The sequence below is a fragment of the Brachycentrus maculatus genome, unplaced genomic scaffold (assembly GCF_059751285.1).
Source record: "Brachycentrus maculatus isolate JH-2025_06_01 unplaced genomic scaffold, ASM5975128v1 h1tg000509l, whole genome shotgun sequence".
NCBI classification, from domain to species: Eukaryota; Metazoa; Arthropoda; class Insecta; order Trichoptera; family Brachycentridae; genus Brachycentrus; species Brachycentrus maculatus.
This window is the reverse complement of record NW_028281255.1, coordinates 314,167-332,687: the sequence shown is the minus strand read 5'-3', so window position 1 is coordinate 332,687 and position 18,521 is coordinate 314,167. Positions and strand designations below refer to the sequence as shown.

Genomic DNA, 18,521 nt, shown 5'->3' with positions numbered 1-18,521 from the left:
TATGCTCTCTGCTTACCACTGCGGATTTTTTTCATCATTCTTATATTTATTATTTCAGATTAACAGTGACTGCTGAATCAATTAATGCAAGTAACGTGTCTTCACTAATTTTTTCTTTGTTGAAGGCACATTTTACAATATTTTCTTTTAAAATTATTTGCTTAGTATTTGGTTAGGTCGTTTTTGATGATGTCACAGTGAATATTAATTCCTATCCTTGTCTCTTTTTCTCTGGTACAAATATATCCTGTCCCATTCGCGCCTTTTTGAAGATTCTGAAAAAAGCACATTGCAACATTTTTATTGTTGCAATTGTTCAGTACTCGCTTTTCCTTGGTTCCATACGCACGCGCACGTTTAAATCGCTAATCAGAATCATTTATCCCGTATTTTAAAATATTAAACATATCGCTCGTTCCTTTCAAGAATGTCATAAATCAAAAATCGAATTTTCAGTTGTGCATGTTTTCGGAATGCCCAGAAAATTTGCTATATCCCAGCAAAAGCGGCATATTTTTAACTTAATATTTACCCACTACAGGGGAGAAAGTGTTGTTTTTGCATTTTGAAGAAAAAGTATTGTTTAATTATTTTTTTAAATATACTAAACATTTTTCAAACAGAGAAAAAACGTTCAGGTTTTACCTAAAAAGATATGTTGCATAGTAAAAAGTTCAGTAAGTGGCTTTATACTTATTTTTAATACATTGTATTATATTTTTAAACTTTAAAAACGTTGTCCTGAAAAATCAAGTTTTTTGATTTATGACGTTCTTGAAAGGAGTGAGCGATATCCGCGCTACATATGTACATGTGAAATCGTTAAATAATTAAATAGAAAATGTAAGTCCTTTAAATACCGAAAAAATCAATGCTATTGTGACAAAAAACAAGAAATATTATAGTGTGGAGATTGCAGCTAGTAACAGTCTCCTTAGAAGAATCCAAAGATCTACATAAAGGTTAGTCCAATCACTCCATATATTAATCATTGATATGCGCTGTGACATTTTACAAAATTTAATAACTTACTTTTTGAACCAACTTACGCGTCGACAGTAATTTTTTTAGTCATGTAATCATGTATGACATGGCCGAATGATACGATCTATTTCAAATCTACCCATCTCCATTATCCAATTATGTATTGCTTTTTTAAGCATTTTCATATGTTTATTTATTTTATTTCTTTATGGATAATAGAAGCATGTTATGGACCAGTATTTGTTAAGTCGCAACTTAATTTTCTCTAAATCCAGGATACAATTTACGTAATTGTTTTTTTTTAAAACACCGTTTTTGAATAGAAAAAATAAGTTTTCTTTGAAATAATTATATGGTTTTGAAAAAAATAGTTATTGAAAGGTAAGGTGTTTAAAAAAGTCATTCAAAAAGTTAATCATATATTTCATTCAAGTGTTTTATTTTAGTATCAAATATATGTTCTAAATTTTAACTTACCTATTGATTCTAGTCCGCTATTTGTCCGCCTCTGTAGTGTAATGGTCAGCACGCTCGGCTACCGTTCTGGAGGTCCCGGGTTCGATTCCCAAGGGGGGTAAAATAAATATTAGTGATTTTTTCACTCTAATATTTATTCAATATTACCCTGGACTGGTACCTGAAGCGGAGGGCTGATCACCTTTCCTTCATGTGTAAACGATCAAGATAACAGTGCGTTTATATGACGCAGTGCCCTATGCACCATTGGAGTGCGAATAAGGGTTTTATTATTATTATTATTGATTCTAACATTTTTTCTAAATGAATAATCCTTCAAAAAATCATTCTATATATTTAGAGAGTTGGCGTTTTATTAGTAGAACTCCATTTTAATTTAAGTATTAAATGTATGTGGCGAATGTGAGAGGGAAAACAGAACGAGGATGACCGAAAAAGACTTGGCACGATCAGATCAATCAGAACCTAAAATCTGGCGGTGTCAAAAGTCTGCGTAATCGGGGGCGTGTATGACTAGATGTATGGATGTGAAGGAGGCGAGGAGTGTATGTCAGGACAGTAGAGTGTGGCGTTCCATCCTCTCTGCCTACCCCTGCGGGGAAACGGCGTGATGGTAGTAGTAGTAGTAGTAGTATTAAATGTTAAATCAAACACTGATTTTTTTTAGTCTACTAATTTGTTTTTTATTGTTGAAAAAACAGATGAATATCAATTTTGTCACAATTGTTCTCCAAGTTATGGCATTTTCAAACGAATGTGAAGATTAAATGGATTAACGGTTATTATCAAGCTATACTATTCTATGTCCGCCTCCGTGGTGTAATGGGTAGCTAAACACCATGCTGGAGGTCCCGGGTTCGATTCCCAGGGGGGTGAAAATAAATATTAGTGATTTTGCACTGTAATATTTATTTAATATTACCCTTGACTGGTTCCTGAAGCGCAAGAGTGATCACCTTGCCTTCATGTAAGTAATGATCAAGATAACACTTCGTCAATTCGATGCAGTGCCCTATGCACCATTGGGTGCGGATAAGGGTCATAAGTAAATACTATTCTAGGTACTTGGGTAATAGTTTTAACCTATACAGTAATAATGTAATCTTCTCATTAGTTTGGAAATGCCATAACTAGGCGAAAAAATTGTCACAAAATTTATTTTTATGTGTTTTTTCAACACTAAAATACAACTTGGGAGACTCAAAAAATCAGTGTTTGATTAAACATTTAATACATAAATCATCCTATCCCAACTAAATTAGTCGATTACATGTTGACTTTTTTATTTTATGTTAAGTTTTTTTTTTTTTTTCTTCCAAGTATTGAATTCGGAACGCCTCAACTCGGTAGTATTATTTTATAATTCGAAAGTATGAATTTCGTTTATTTCTTCTTACACCAGTCGATGTTTGTAGCTCGCGTTTTCTCAAAAAGATGCGAAAAAGATTTCCCGTATCCTCTAGCGACACACTGAAATAATACAAAGCATTATTTGCTTCTTTGACATGGCGCACGCTGCTCCAAGGAGGTATATTCTCCCGGACAGCGCGGGAATTATATCGCAGTATTCACCTCAAAGGCCGGCAGCCATTTTTACATGAGACCACGAAAATAAGGAGAAAAGTACTCCTGCTTTATCTGAACTCCTGATACTCGTTCAAAAAATTACAGTTTGCAATGACGTCACAAGGCGAAACAGCTACCACTTTTCAATTCATTCATTCGAACCCTTATCCGCACCCCAATGGTGCATAGGGCACTGCATTATATAAACGCAGTGTTATCTTTATCGTTAACACATGAAGGAAAGGTGATCAGCCTTCCGCATCAGGTACCAGTGCAGGGTAGGTAATATGAAATAAATATAAGAGTGAAAAAATCAGTTATATTTATTTGACCCCCCTGGGAATCGAACCCGGGAGCCCCAGAACGGTAGCCAAGCGTGCTGACCATTACACTACGGAGGCGGAGAAAATTTTCAATTCAATAAATCATTATTATTTTATTATAAAAATCTAAGGTTCAGATCTCGTGTACATCGTATTAAAAGGGTCTCTATTAAATAAAAGCTTTTACAATTCAACAAAAATAGCTCTTGTGAACTAATCTTTACAATGTCGTGAGATTAATGATATATGTTCTTCTACGACTAGTCGACTCGTCCTCATTAATAAAGGTAGTGACCCTTGTCGAAGCAATGACTCTTCTCCAGTTCCCTTGATTGAGCTGCACGTAGCCATCCAACCACTGAGGTGTCTGCTGCTGTTTTAACTTGATCGGTCCATCATGTGGGGATCTTCCTCTCACTCTCTTCCCCTTCTGGCTATTTTTTTTTCAGACTTTCAAAATTTTTATTATTGTGTTATGTGATCACTTTTTTTTTAGATAAATCTTTGGAGTCAGGAATAGGGGTTTCGTTATTTATTATAATGTTATATTATACAAGGTAAACAGCCAACTGATAAATACAAAAAGGCAAAGTTAAACTAAAATACATTTTTTTTAATTAATTAAGTCGTCACTTTGTGATACTTTAATCTTTTTTCATTTAAATTTCAATTTGTAAATACCACATTTTCTAAAAAATCTATTATGATGCGTGTTTCGATGGTTTCAGCATCATTATAAAACATCAAATACGGTGCGGAATGTATCAAAACACGTGTGTAAATAGACTTTAATAAATAGTTATATTTACCAAATAAAATTTAAGTTGACAATATATTTTTTTAAACTAAATTTCATTTAATTTTTACTCTAAATCATATCATATGAGCAAGAGGATTTGGATTAATGAAATCACTGAAGGCGAGTACAAAAATACTTTTTTATTTGTAGTGACTTTTACCGTTATAATTCTGGATCTAAATAACTAGAAGGAAGGCTGTAAAGAGACCATCTGTGAATATTAATAAATATTTCACCACCTCGTTAGTTTGCAAAATGGAATTCAGTGGGTAAAATTGAATAGAAATATTTATATTTATTTTACCAAAAAAAACTCATTTCAGTAAAAATGGAACAAATATCTTTCAGCAAATAAATGCAGTATAAAATAGATAAAAATACATGTTGTAATAGTAAAAATTCTCCCTTAAAATTGTCAACCAAGTATTTTGTTAGGACAAATCAGTAAGATGTTTTGAAAAGGTTCTTACTTATTAGAGATTCCTTTGAACAATAGTTTGAACTATTTCGAAATAAAATATACGATACCCTAAATCCCAATTTGGCTACAAGAAAAAGTAGCGAATACCATATGGCTGATCCTAATCCCAGTACCCAAACAAGGAACAAATTGTATATACTGAATTCTTATTGCGGTGTCCAAAAATAAGAAACAAATATTAAGTAGGTACCGAATTTTAATCTTGGTACCCGAAAAAGTAACAAATATCATAAACCGAATCGCAATCTAAGTACTCAAAGACATAACGAATATTATATACCGAATCCCGAACCGAGTACCCGAAAAACTAACCTATACTATGCAACAAATTCCAAACCAGTCACCCGAAAAACTAACGATTTCCATTAAAATTATTGACATATCATAGTCGTACAGGAGAAAGTGACCAACTAACAAAACATAAAATGTTCAGGAGGGCCATTTAAGTCACTTTTGCTTGGCAAGAAAATAAGCAGCAATGCAGTTAGTCTTTTTTAACAAGTCAATTTATTATACTTCCAAGTTTAAAATCCTTTGGGATTTTTTCCAGTGCAATATTAAGCTAGTAAGTTATCAAATAGTCAAAAATCACGTTTTTGTAAAAAAACTGCACTTTCTCCTGTATGACTACGATATAAGTACATATATTATAACTATAAATTATGAATGTGAGTACTTGTATAACGGATCTTTAAAAGTTAAGAACTTCACGGACACCTCTAGTCGCATCTTCAATATATTATCATACTTTTTCAACCTTTACCCGAAGTATATAAAAATTCCTGCTCTGAAAGGGAAAGGGGAGTATGTGGAAGACCCAAGCGGTATTCATTGATATAAGTTTTACTTGTAATACGGATATCGCGACAAACGACGTGCATTTAGTAGTATGTTCTCATATTGACTGCTTGAAGCCACGATTGGCGTAAATGATAGGAAGAATGCAGTTCATATTTGTTGTCTCTTTTCCGCACAGTTGTGGCGCACAGTAGTTAGAGTGAAATAAATAAAATGTCTTGGGTGGATATAAATAATACACGATAACATGGACCGTTCGACCATTGGATCACGTTTCGATGGAATTCACCGTACATCGTGGAAATTTTTATCAAAACTTTAAATTGAAAATCACACGTTTTGAATACTATAAAACAAAAACGAAAAATTAGATCGATTATTTGATTTTTTTTAAAAGGTTATAAAAAATATGCTTCAAATTGCTTAAATGATTAAAAATAAATCGAGTAAACATTGTTTCAGGTCAATTTCAAATCCCCCTCCCTATAAGCAGGTAAGTTAGGTTAGGTAAGTCAAACTTAAATTAAACACCAGTTTTTATTCATGTTTTATTTGGTATATATTTCAAATACCATACGGTATTTGAGAATGATGCAGAACGTTTCAAAACACACCTCACAATAGATTTTAAGAAAAAGTGGTATTTACCAAGTAAAACTTAAATTAAAAATGGATGGATTTGACTCAATTGATAAACACCAATTAATGACAAACACGAATCGATTTAGAATTTATAATTAAATTTATAATAGAGTTAAGAAAAATTCAGTGCAATTTAAAAGAAATGAAATTCTTTTAAAAACACATCCTAACGCATTGTTCCGCAAAGTGTGTGCCGCGGCACTGGTGTACCGTGATGATTAGTTGGTGTGCCGCTGAAAAAAGTCTAGTTTTGTGAAGATAAAACAATTGCTTCAAATTTTCCTCGCCTGTGCTCAGTTAAGCGGCTCACATTTCGCATCAAACATGATATGTTATACATGTTTTTGCATTTTTTAATTTTTGTAATAAATCAATTTTATTTTCTTGAATGTTAATCGCATATACTTTGTAGCACATTGTCATCATTAGGGTTTCGACAAGGTTCTTGTCAAAACCCGTTGGAAAAAGTGTACCAATAAAAAGTGGTTAAAATAAAGTTCTATTTTATAAAGTTAAATAAATTTTAAATGTGTTTTGTTTTTTCTTTGGTGTACCTTTAAAATATCTTAATTTGGCAGGTGTACCTTGAACAGAAAAAGTTTGCGGAACACTGTCCTAACGTATTTGTACGTTAAAAGTATTAAGGGTTTATAACGTGGTTCGTGCAGGAAATTCCTATATTATCGCGTAAAGAAGCATTCAGGAGAATGCTTCTTGTTCACTAAATTAGGGATAATGGTTGATAAGCGTGAGATGAAGATAGGGTACTGAAACGCAACAGCCCAGAATACAGATTTATAAAATTAAACATTTTATACTGGGTAAAAAGAAAATTTTATGGAACCGCATACGTGAAAAAAATATGCCAATTTTAAATCCACTTTATTTTGTATTATCCATTTGCTCATTCCATTAAAGAAAAAAAAATAGAATTAGTTTTAAGTTTTGTACTGATATTTCTTGGTGGAATTGCATTTTATAGAATAAAATAACAACTAATAGGGGTGTAGAAGGCTGACCTACTATCAATCTACTGTTGTTAACTTGTGTAATTATATTATCGAATACGTAATATAACAACTACGTAATTGTTTCCACGTGAATTTTATTTGACCAGCAACCGGGTTTTGTCGTAATCGACATCATCAGACTGGTGTGAAGCTAGACAAAATTCTATGTTACATATATACACAACAAGGCAGGAGGAGAAAACCATGATTTTATAACTAGTTTTCAACTCCCGCCTTCAAGTTTGTCTAGCCTCACACCAGTCTGATGACATCGGTTACGACGAAACCCGGTTGCTGGTCAAATAAAATTCATGTAGAAAAAATTACAAAGTTGTTATTTTATTCGATAATAGAATTACACTAGTAAGCAACAGTTGATTGAAAGTAAGCCAGCCTTCTAGGCCGCCATTAGTTGGCCCTTGGTGCCTAAATTCTTTAGACTTGTAGTGCACTTACAAAACACGAATTTTGAACAATAGTAAAACTAACTAAGTAAATAACCATCACGCCGTTTCCCCACAAGGATAGGTGGAGAGAAAAAAATGCAACTCATTGTGTTTTTCAAACAATCTTAGCCTCATATTATTTTTTGACATCTCATCAAAGATGAAGAAGAGTATGGAAGTCTGGGCATATACGGGGCTAACGACCGTTATAGGCTGGTTTAACTGACCACTTTACACACGTGTATTCTTCTTCATCTTTGATGAGATGTAAAAAAATAATATAAAAGTAACTCCTGTAATTGGAGATCACCCAGATTTTGTGGACAAGTATTTGGACACACTCAAAATATTGTAAATCTTAGCCTCTCCCATATCTATGCATCCCCTCATACATACCCACCTATTTTCCGACTCCTGACCTGACCACTTCCAAGTATTTTACTTACGCCAAGATTTCCTTAGTACTCTTCTGGCTCTATCACCAACCACATTCGCCTCATGAATTCGTTTTAATATTCCTTCTTTACGGATTCAATTCACATCCCAAAATCATCTCAAGAGAGGTATCTCTCTTAATTTTATCAATGATGCTTTTGAATTTATTTATTTTTCACAGATACATTTTTACTTTTTTTATTATATGTATTACGGGTCTTTAGGCATGGCCTGTAAAGTATAAAGGTTTTGCAATAAAATAATTACACCTGGACTTTAATTAGTTTACTTTCTACCTTGTCCTTTCCAACGAGAAGCAACTATCGACGGACACTGTTCTTAAAGACATGATCACTACTGGAATTCTTAATGATTTCGGGCAGTAAATTAAATATCTTTGGCGCAAGGAATAAAAAGATTTTTTGCGCAAAATTTGCTTTAATTACAATGGTAATTTGAATCATGCAAATGTCCAGGATTAAATGCATTTATTACCTTTTTACTCGTAAGCAACTCGGAAAATTCTGAGTTTACAAGTTATAATTATACTATAAATTCAAAATATTTTTTTTAATATTATTTTTTGACATCTCATCAAAGATGAAGAAGAATATGGAAGTCTGGGTATTTACGGGGCTGACGACCGGCATAGGCTGGTTCAAGTGATCACTTTACACACATGTAACATTCACCAATTCTACCCATTATTGACAACCACACTACTCAAATTCTTGGAAGTTCTATATATATGAACCAATTTAGAAACCTTGTTCTTGAATCACTAGAACTTCACTAGAGACATCTATTGGTGAGATGTAAAGAAGCTTTTTATTAATATAAGAGTTTCTGCTCAATATGAAAATAACTCCTGTAATTGGAGATAATCCAGATTTTGTGAACAAGTATTTGGACACACTCAAAATGTTGTAATTTTTTTATTATTATTGATGACTTAAAATGACAATTTATTTCAGGTTTTTTTTTTACAGTAAAAATATTGTATCTGTAATATATCTTTCACAACTATTTTTCATCCATCACCATCTTATCTTAATTAATATTAATATCTTGTTTGTACATTATTCATAGTTGTTCATAATATATCAATGGAATATGTCACTTCCTTACTATAAAGCAATAATAATTACAATATTTCAGGCTAATGCAAAATTCCTTGTTTTATATGTTCATCCTTGTTTAGATAAGCACTTTTCGAACCAAGAGTATCCTTTTTATAAATATTAATATAACATATTACTGAATATAACATATTATTTTATCATATTGTTTTATACAGCATGTAATATATTATGTACAAATTGGCCACAGCCGTTGATAAAGGAGTAAATAAAATAATAATATATCCAGAATTAATATTTTTTATTTATGTTGTTTTTTTTTTGCTCTTTTTAAACAATACATACATCGCCCACTCCTTTCAACAACGTCATATATCAAAAAACATGATTTTTCAGGAGATCATTTTGAAAGTTTTAAAATAAAATAAGATGTATCAAAAATAAATATCAAGCCACTTATTTAACTTTTTTACAGTGCAACAGATCTTTTTAAGTAAAACCTGAATGTTTTTTCTCTATTTGAAAAGTATTTAGTTAATAAAAAAAACAATACCTTTTCTTCAAAATGCAAAAACAACACTTTTTGCCCTGTAGCTGGTAAATATTAAGTTAAAAATATGCCGCTTTTGCTGGGATACAGTACGTTTTCTGGGCACTCCTAAAACACGCACAACTGAAAATTGTCGTTTTTTTATCATATCTGTAACATTATTATATTTCTAAATTTTATTTCTGACTTGTAGCTACGCTATCTCCACTCTACTTATTTTTCTTTGCTCTACTACTATAACTTTATTTGTATTCCAGAAACAAAGCTAAGTTATTTTTCATTTCCGTGACAGCTTTTACTTATTTCCGGCTGAAAACAATATATTGTCGAACGAATGTAGAAATTTATCATCGATTGGAAAAATATTTAGAAACAACTTTAAACTGTAAAATGGTTATATATGTAACAAATGTAGTTGTTTATTTTCATTTTTACTTGATAATTACCACTTTTTATTAAATCCACTATAACAGTGGTATTTACTTTTTAAAATTTATATTCAAAATGGAAAGATATTACCACAAGGAGACGGTCGAATCAATCAATGAAATACAATAACATATTTAGTTTAGGTTACACAATATAAACTGTAATGGCGTATTGAAACTGTGTTATCTTAATCGTTACTTGCATGAAAGAAAAGTGATAAATCCTGCGCTTCAGGTATCAATCAGGTAATATATTTTTTTAAATGGGGTGAAAAGTTACTAATATTTTTTTGTGACCTCCTAGGAATCAAACCCGGAGCCTCCAGCACGATAGCTAATCGCGATCACTCTTAAAGAAGAAGGCGGACAAATTAACCAAAAAATAATTTTCGAATCGATCATTGTAATTAATTTACAACATTTTGAGTGTGTCCAAATACTTGTTCACAAAATCTGGATTATCTCCAATTACAGGAGTTATTTTCATATTATTTTTTGACATCTCATGTGTGTGATTATAATCCAGGATTCGGATCTCACATACTAATATAAGAGTTTCTGCTTAATAAAAAAGCTTCTTTACATCTCACCAATAGCTAGTGAAGTTCTAGTGATTCAAGAACAAAGTTTCTAAATTGGTTCATATATATAGAACTTCCAAGAATTTGAGTAGTGTGGTTGTCAATAATGGGTAGAATTGGTGAATGTTACACGTGTGTAAAGTGATCACTTAAACCAGCCTATGACGGTCGTAAGCCCCGTAAATGCCCAGACTTCCATATTCTTCTTCATCTTTGATGAGATGTCAAAAAATAATTGTAATTAATTATAATTCTCCTAAATTTATATGAATGCGCTGATTAGCATTATAAGATTACCAACTTACTGACCATCATTTCGCTTCACTGCAGAGGTAGACAGAAAGAATAGAACGTATTACCAATCTGTCTTTGCAAACAATCTTTCGCCTCGAAAACCATTTCCACATTCATGCATGTCATCATACATACCCGCTGATTATTCTGACTCCTGTCCTGAAAACTTTAGTATTTGAAATACTTTATCATGAAAACTTATTTTTGTCTTCCTCTGCTTTTATTGATTCGCTTCATAAATTTTTTATGCTATTTTTCTTCACTCATTCGATTCACATGCCTAAACCATCTTTCCCTACCCCTAAGTAAGTATTTTTTTAATAAATAAAAATATTTAAAAAAAATACGGAAGCTAAACTGGCAGTGCACAACGGAGTCCTGGTTCCAACTCTAATGTATGGAAGTGAAACATGGAGTTGGCAAAAGAAGGATGAAAGTAGACTGAATGCAGTCGAAATGCGATCTCTCAGAAGAATGTGTAACAAAACGATGTATGATAGATGTGCGAATAGTGAAATAAGGAAGGAATGCAAAGCTGAGATAAGCATTATCGATAAAATTAAGAAAGGTGTGTTGAGATGGTTTGGACATGTAGAACGAATGAGTGAGGAAAGAACGGTAAAACAAATTTATGAGGCGAATGTTAGCGGGAAAAGAAGCAGAGGAAGACCGAGAAAAACATGGCACGATCAGGTATGCCAAATACTTGAAAGTGGTCAGGTTAGGAGTCGTAACAATCGGCGGGTATGTATGAGGAGATGCATGAACGTGGAAGAGGCGAAGAATGTTTGCAAGGACAGAGTGGTGTGGCGCTCTATTCTCTCTGCCTACCCCTGCGGGGAAGCGGCGTGATGGTTAGTTAGTTAGTTAGTTAGTTAAAAAAAAATGAGAATAGGGCTTTCAGGATTTTCCTAATACATCAAATAATCCGTGTCAGACCTTGCATACAAATATAAGGGTCTCTACTAAATAAAAGCTTTGTAAATACAATCAAAGGTGGCTGTCATGAATTCAATTCTGCTGAAATTCATGAGATGGATGATATGTGTATGGCTTTCAAAATTTAAGTATTGTAATTGTCAATTATAGGTGAAATGAAAAATCTAACATATGTGTAAAGTGATCACTCAACCAGACTATGACAGGTCGTAAGCCCTGTTTATTCCCAGTTTCCATATTCTTCTTTATCTATATTGAGACGTCAAAAAAATTACTTCGTATTTTGAAATACTGGCAGTAGTTTACCTTAAAATAAACCAAATGAAATAAATTAGGCAATCAAAGAGTCCTATATTCCAGACGCAAGTTTACAACTTTTATCAACCTTCTGTTACGTCACATTTACGATCAAAGCTGTTACGTCACATTTACGATCAAAGTGAGTAGAATGGGCCATCAAGAACGGGATTCACTCCCTATTTCACTATAGAGAGGGTTGAATTTATTTTGTTTAAAATAATCCGTGACCACTTTTTATTCAGAATGCGTTGAAAACAAAATTGACTTCTCTCGAGCGACAATAAAAACAAGATAGGTTTCTTGTGTCGGTGCTTGGTAAAATCTTAATGCAGTATGAAACTGGAGTATAGAAATTCGTAGAATGTGTGGAGTTTGGAGGAAAATGAAGAAAGCTGAGAGGAGTTTAAAAGGAATAGAAAGGTTGTAACACGATCACAAGAAAATCTTGGCTCGCGAGTTACGATCGATAAGGGTTTTAAGAAAAAAATACATTGGATGTAAATAAATGGTTGCTTATATTGGTTTATGGTTTTGAAAAGATGAAAACAAATTTTGATAGCACATATTGATGACAACATCTGTAATCCTTAAAACTAGTTTTTTTTCATTAATAAACTTAAAATCGTGTCCCTAAAAATGAAAGAGTCTGCTTTTCTCAAAAATCTTTTCTCAATCCAACAGAGACGGCTTTTTTAAACACTAATATACTGTGTTATGAGATTTATCGATATACATATCGCTCACTCCTTTCAAGAACGTCATAAATAAAAAAACTTGATTTTTCAGAAGCACGTTTTTAAAGTTTTAAAATATAACACAATGTAGAAAAAAATTAATATCAAGCCACTTATTGAACTTTATACTGTGCAACAGATCTTTTTAGGTAGAACCTGAAGGTTTTTTTCTCCTTTTGAAAATTATTGAGTATATTTAAAAAAATAATTGAACTATACCTTTTCTTCAAAATGCAAAAACAACACTTTCTGCCCTGTAGCGGGTAAATATAATAAGTTTAAAATATGAATTTTTTGCTGGAATATAATACATTTTACATTCCAAAAACATGCACAACTGAAAATTGTGGGTGACTTGTTTAATTGATTCTGTTATTCTTGACAACATCAAAGTTGGCTTGAACGCGTTACTTAAAAGTTAACAACATTTTGAGTGTATTCAAATACTTGTTCACAAATTATTTACTCCAATCATAGGAGTCATTTTTCATAGTATTTTTTGACATCTTAGCTCAGACATCATAGTATTTTTTGAAATCTTTGTCAGCTGTAGTGTCTTTTAGAGATAAAATAAAGAGTTTATACATGTGTGGAAACCTGGGTGTAATAGACATCAGTAATAAGGTAGAGGAAAGGATATTGAGATGGTCAACATTTTGTCCTGTAGCGGGTAAATATTAAGTTTAAAATATGCCTCTTTTGCTGAGATATAGTAAATTTTCTGGGCATTCCGAAAACATGCACAACTGAAAATTGACGATTTTTGATTTATGACGTTCTTGAAATGAGTAAGCGATATCTCGAAGTTCTGAAAAAAATTAAGTGTGGTTATCATGGGTCATTACTTTGACAGGTATGAGCCCTGTAAATACCCAGACAACCATATTCTCTTCATGTATTTTGAAACAATCCACATTTTTAAACCAGTTTTTGGACACACTCAAAATGTTGCATGTATTATATCGAATTCGAATGTAGTAGAAGTAGGTTCATATTTTTAAACATATTTTTTTTACAATAAACCTTTGTAGCATTTGACGAAAATCCAGCTTTATAAATTTATCTAAATTTATTATTATTATTAATAAACTCAATATTTACGAATGATGTGTATATAAAATAAAATAAAATTGTTCATTTACCGCCATTAATCATTGATTAGGTACTACATGTCAAAACCTGTCTTTTTAATTTATAAAAATAATGAAATTTAAAAAGAATAGCTTCATAATAGTTAGTTGATAAGAATTTATTCACGAAAAAAAGATTATCATCCGTCAATAAGGGTTTTGTGATCAAATAATATAATAACGAGTATGTATGTATTTTGAAATATGATGTTTAAACTCCATTAATTATTTACGACCAAAATGTGGGAACCAAGTACCTTGGTTATAAATTCATTTGCCGAATTAAAGTTTGTGTTAAGAATAATAAATTTTAAAATCTGTACATTTTTCTTTGAAAAAAATTGGATTAGGAAAACTTCCAGAAGATATACTATGAAGGACTGCATTATTTAAAAATAATAATAACTATGAAAATGAAACGGTTTTCTTAATTTGTTTTTATTTATTTAACTTCCTTTCGGCAAATTTATTAATCAGACGTTTATTTCTCTGTTTTCTTCTTTCCTTCTCTCTGTCTTCATGATACCCTCATGTTTTATGTGTTTTCTACAATCACTGCTTGTGCAATTTGAAGATATGCATTATTTTATCGCTTCTCAAACCGTGGAAAGCATTTTTAAATTAAAAAACATGCAACAATTAATATTAAAAATATACACGAAAATTTTGTTTACAATAATTAGGTGGGTTTGTTACTAAATTTATTTTTTAACTTAAATGTGTAAAGATGTTTAATTTCAAACCATATTTTCTTTTTTTTTAACCACGTCTTTAATTTGGCATTATTTTTGTGGAATAAGATAATGATTCAAATATAAAAATAAACAAACACTTGTTTAAGACTTATTTTTGAGTTTATTAATGTAAACACGACTATTTTCGGAACTTTTTATGTTCTCATCAATGCGGTAAGTGAATAGAGTTTGTATTTTCACCAGTTTATGAAAATGTTTTTTTTTATTTTATTATTTAGACCTAGGAAAACTTGGCACAATCAGGTATGTCAAATACTTAAAAGCGGCTGGGTCAGGAGTCGAAATAATTAGCGGGTATGTATGAAGAGATGCGTGAATGTAGAAAAGGCGAAAAATGTCTGCAAAGAAAGGGTGGTATGGCGTACTATTCTCTTTGCCTACCCCTGCGGCGTGATAAAGCGTCGTGATGGTTAGCTAGTTAGTTAGTTATTTATTTAAGTAATCTTGGTAAATATCACTGTTTTGTAGTATATACTATTTTGTAATACCACTATTTAGTGGTTAAATAGTGGTATATAACATAGTGAAACTTAAATTTAAATTTAATAGATATTACCCCAATATGACTGCAAAATCACTTAATGAAAAAACAATTTTTTTGTATTTTTAACTATTGATGAGAACTTCTGTAGTTTTCGAAACTAGTCGTGTTTACATTAATAAACTCAAATAGTGGTTTAAACAACTGTTTTATTTTTATATTACAATTGATTATTTTCGTTACATATTTACACAAGTTAAATATATATCTGTCCTTCAATATTGTAAACAACTATGTTAATATGTTAGGTATACTGAAATATGATACAAATTTCTATTTTATTGAATTTTTTAACATACATATATATACATATTTTGGTGATTACTGCTTTGTTTTATTCGACGTTTATAGCAGGTATTCTGTCTAGACACTGCAGACGCCACTTCGCTACTAACTTGATAACGTTTACATTTATACCTGTACGGATACATAACAAATTCAGGTGTTTTATCATACAAAATAAAGGCGTCTAATAAATCAACCTTGTTTGTACGTTTGTCTAAAGATTGATACAGTGTTTATCACTAAAGGGTGACTTTAGGACAAAGTAAAAATATAAACTAATAAATTTATTAATTGTAAACTTTATTAAAAATAAAACTGATAAAACCTTTCTTTCTAGATCAAGATCATTTGTAAAAATTCATTTAAATTTATTTGATATTTGATATTTCAACATTTATGTAAAATAATAAAATCAAAATAACTGTTACAACTTATAAAATAACTGTTTTAACCTTTAAAATTGTTGAATATAAATATGATCCGTTAATACATTATTTTTAATAATATCGATTACTAGTACAGGCGAAAGGCGATCTCTCATATGAATTTGTGGCAAAACGGTGCATGATAAATGAAAGAATGCAAAGTTGATAAGCATAATCGATAAAAAGGGAATGTGGGTTGAGATGGTTTGGATTTGTGAATCAAGTTAATTAAGAAATAACAGTTAAACAAATTTATGAGTCAAATGTAGTTGTAAATAGGAGTGGAAAAAGACCGAGGAAAACTTGACATGATCGAGTATCATGTTTTCATCTTAAGGGTAAAATCTTTTGAGTTCCTCTCTATGTCGTTGTAAGCTGGATCCCAACCCAAGGTACCTCAAAGAAGATTAAACAATTTGTAATGTATGCTATTGAAGAATGCTCAAAACTGCATGGGTTTGGAGAGATAGAATCGTAAATGATTTAAAACGCCAAGGAAAGAAGGAGTACTTATAGAAACTGTAAAGAAGAGAATGCTTGAGTACTACGGCCATCTTATGAGGGAAGAGAAATGCGAAGCTATACATATTTTAAAAATGTATGTGGAAGGTATTCTTTCTCAACTCTACTGTAGTTCAGAAGCATTGTTCAAAGGGTCTGCAGACAAAATAAAAATTGCAATTATGCTTACCAATCTTCAGCGTAGAGTGACATAAATAAGAAGAAGAAGATAACCGTTCAATAGAAAATTTGGTCTGATTTTCGCTCCTCAAGTCACAAAAATAATCTGTGATTTTTTCCTGCGCTGTTTTCACTTGCGATGTTATCCGTAGAACAAGAATTTTCCGAAGTATTTTTATGTCGTCATTTATCAAATAAATTCCCTTATCAACTTTTCCTTGAATATATAAAAGGGATATCACGCACGTGTAATAATTTCCTTACTTAACTTATTTTGTTTTTTTCTCAAGATATTCAACTAAAATTCAACATTATTAAAAATGAATATTTAAGGGTATATTCGTATTTTTTTTATCGATTTATGTAATTGACAGAACGTGTCAATTTAACGATGGACGTCTGGATATGTACAGGGCTAATGATATGTCATATGCTGTTGAACTGATCACTTTATACATGTGTTGTATTCACCATTCTTTCCATGATTGACAACATACTACTCAATTTTTTTTTAACTCATACAAATATCATAAATCTCATGACACATGTTTGATTTTGCGGCAGCATCTATTAATGTAAAAGGGTCTCTCCTAAATTGAATAAATAAATAAAATTGATCACTTAAACCAGCCTTTAACGGGTTGTTAGCCTTGTAAACACACAGACATCTATATTCTTCTTCGTATATGTCAAGATGTCAAAAAACAATGGAATATAAGGGTTTATAATTCTTTTTTTCTGTTTTTTGTCGTGTCGGGCCCCCCGACGTTGAGAATAAGTCACTATTTGTATCGATTTCACGTGTATAGTGTTACAATTCTAAAAATTATAGTAGTGTGGTTGTAAATCATGGATAGACGATGATTGTTGGACATGTATAATGTGATCGCTTAACCAATCATAAACCCTGTATAAACCTAGACTGTAATCTTTTTCATCTTTATTGAGATGAAAAAATGCAAATCTCTGTGATTTTCCATTTAATTTAATTTAAAAAAAAAACTCGTAAATGCCCAGACTTCCACGTTCTTCTTCATCTTTGATGAGATGTCAAAAAATAATTTTGAAAAAAACTGTTTTAATATAAACTCACTATATTTCTTTAAATAACTTTAAACAGCATATTATTATATTACATGTTTTACATTTATTATGTACAAATTAGCTACGGCCATTTAAAAAAAATACCATATTCTGGACAGGTTCGGACAGCCCAAAACAGATCCACTTTCGATACGAATTAAAACGAGAATAACCCTTTTGTACTCGCAGCGTAATATGTTGGTCGTCAGCCGTATGATTTCGTACCGGCTGTTTAGAACAGCCGGTACAAAATCATGAATTTGCAACACTTAAAATAATATAAACGTGCGCAATGGCCCTAAGTAAATCAATCTGGCCTATCGTTTTTATATTAAATGGGGTAAAGGCTGCTGTACACGTCTCGATTAAAGGTAACATTTTATATTTTGACAAGTTGAGTGATTAATCACCTTGCGTTTTATTCTGTGTACATTTTGTATAAGCCGTCTATAAAAAGCCAAATAATTCACGATAAATCGAATATCTTTCAGGAAATTAAGGAAAATACACACGGATGAAATATGTGTTTAAAGTATATGCTAAAATAAAAGTTAACGTGAGTTTTGGTGTAAGAATAAAAGAAGATTTTTTTAGGGGATTTGTGCATTTAAAATATTTTTTAAAAACTTGAAATAACTTAACAACATTTTGAGTGTGTCCAAATACTTGTTCACAAATCTAGATTATCTTAATTAACTGGTCAAATTACAAGCTGAAATAATAAATATTAAAATGATATTTTCTAGCGTTTCTCA

The 18,521-nt window shown here is 31.4% G+C and overlaps 1 long non-coding RNA gene across 1 annotated transcript in view; it reads left to right on the top strand.

The window, feature by feature from the left end:
* Nucleotides 1–338: 338 nt before the first annotated feature.
* Nucleotides 339–18,521, top strand: part of LOC148301877 (uncharacterized) — a 164,223-nt gene continuing 146,040 nt past the window's right edge. The window contains exons 1-2 of the long non-coding RNA XR_015838743.1: nt 339–576; nt 782–962. This is a non-coding gene — a long non-coding RNA (uncharacterized LOC148301877). The remainder of the gene's footprint in view (nt 577–781; nt 963–18,521) is intronic.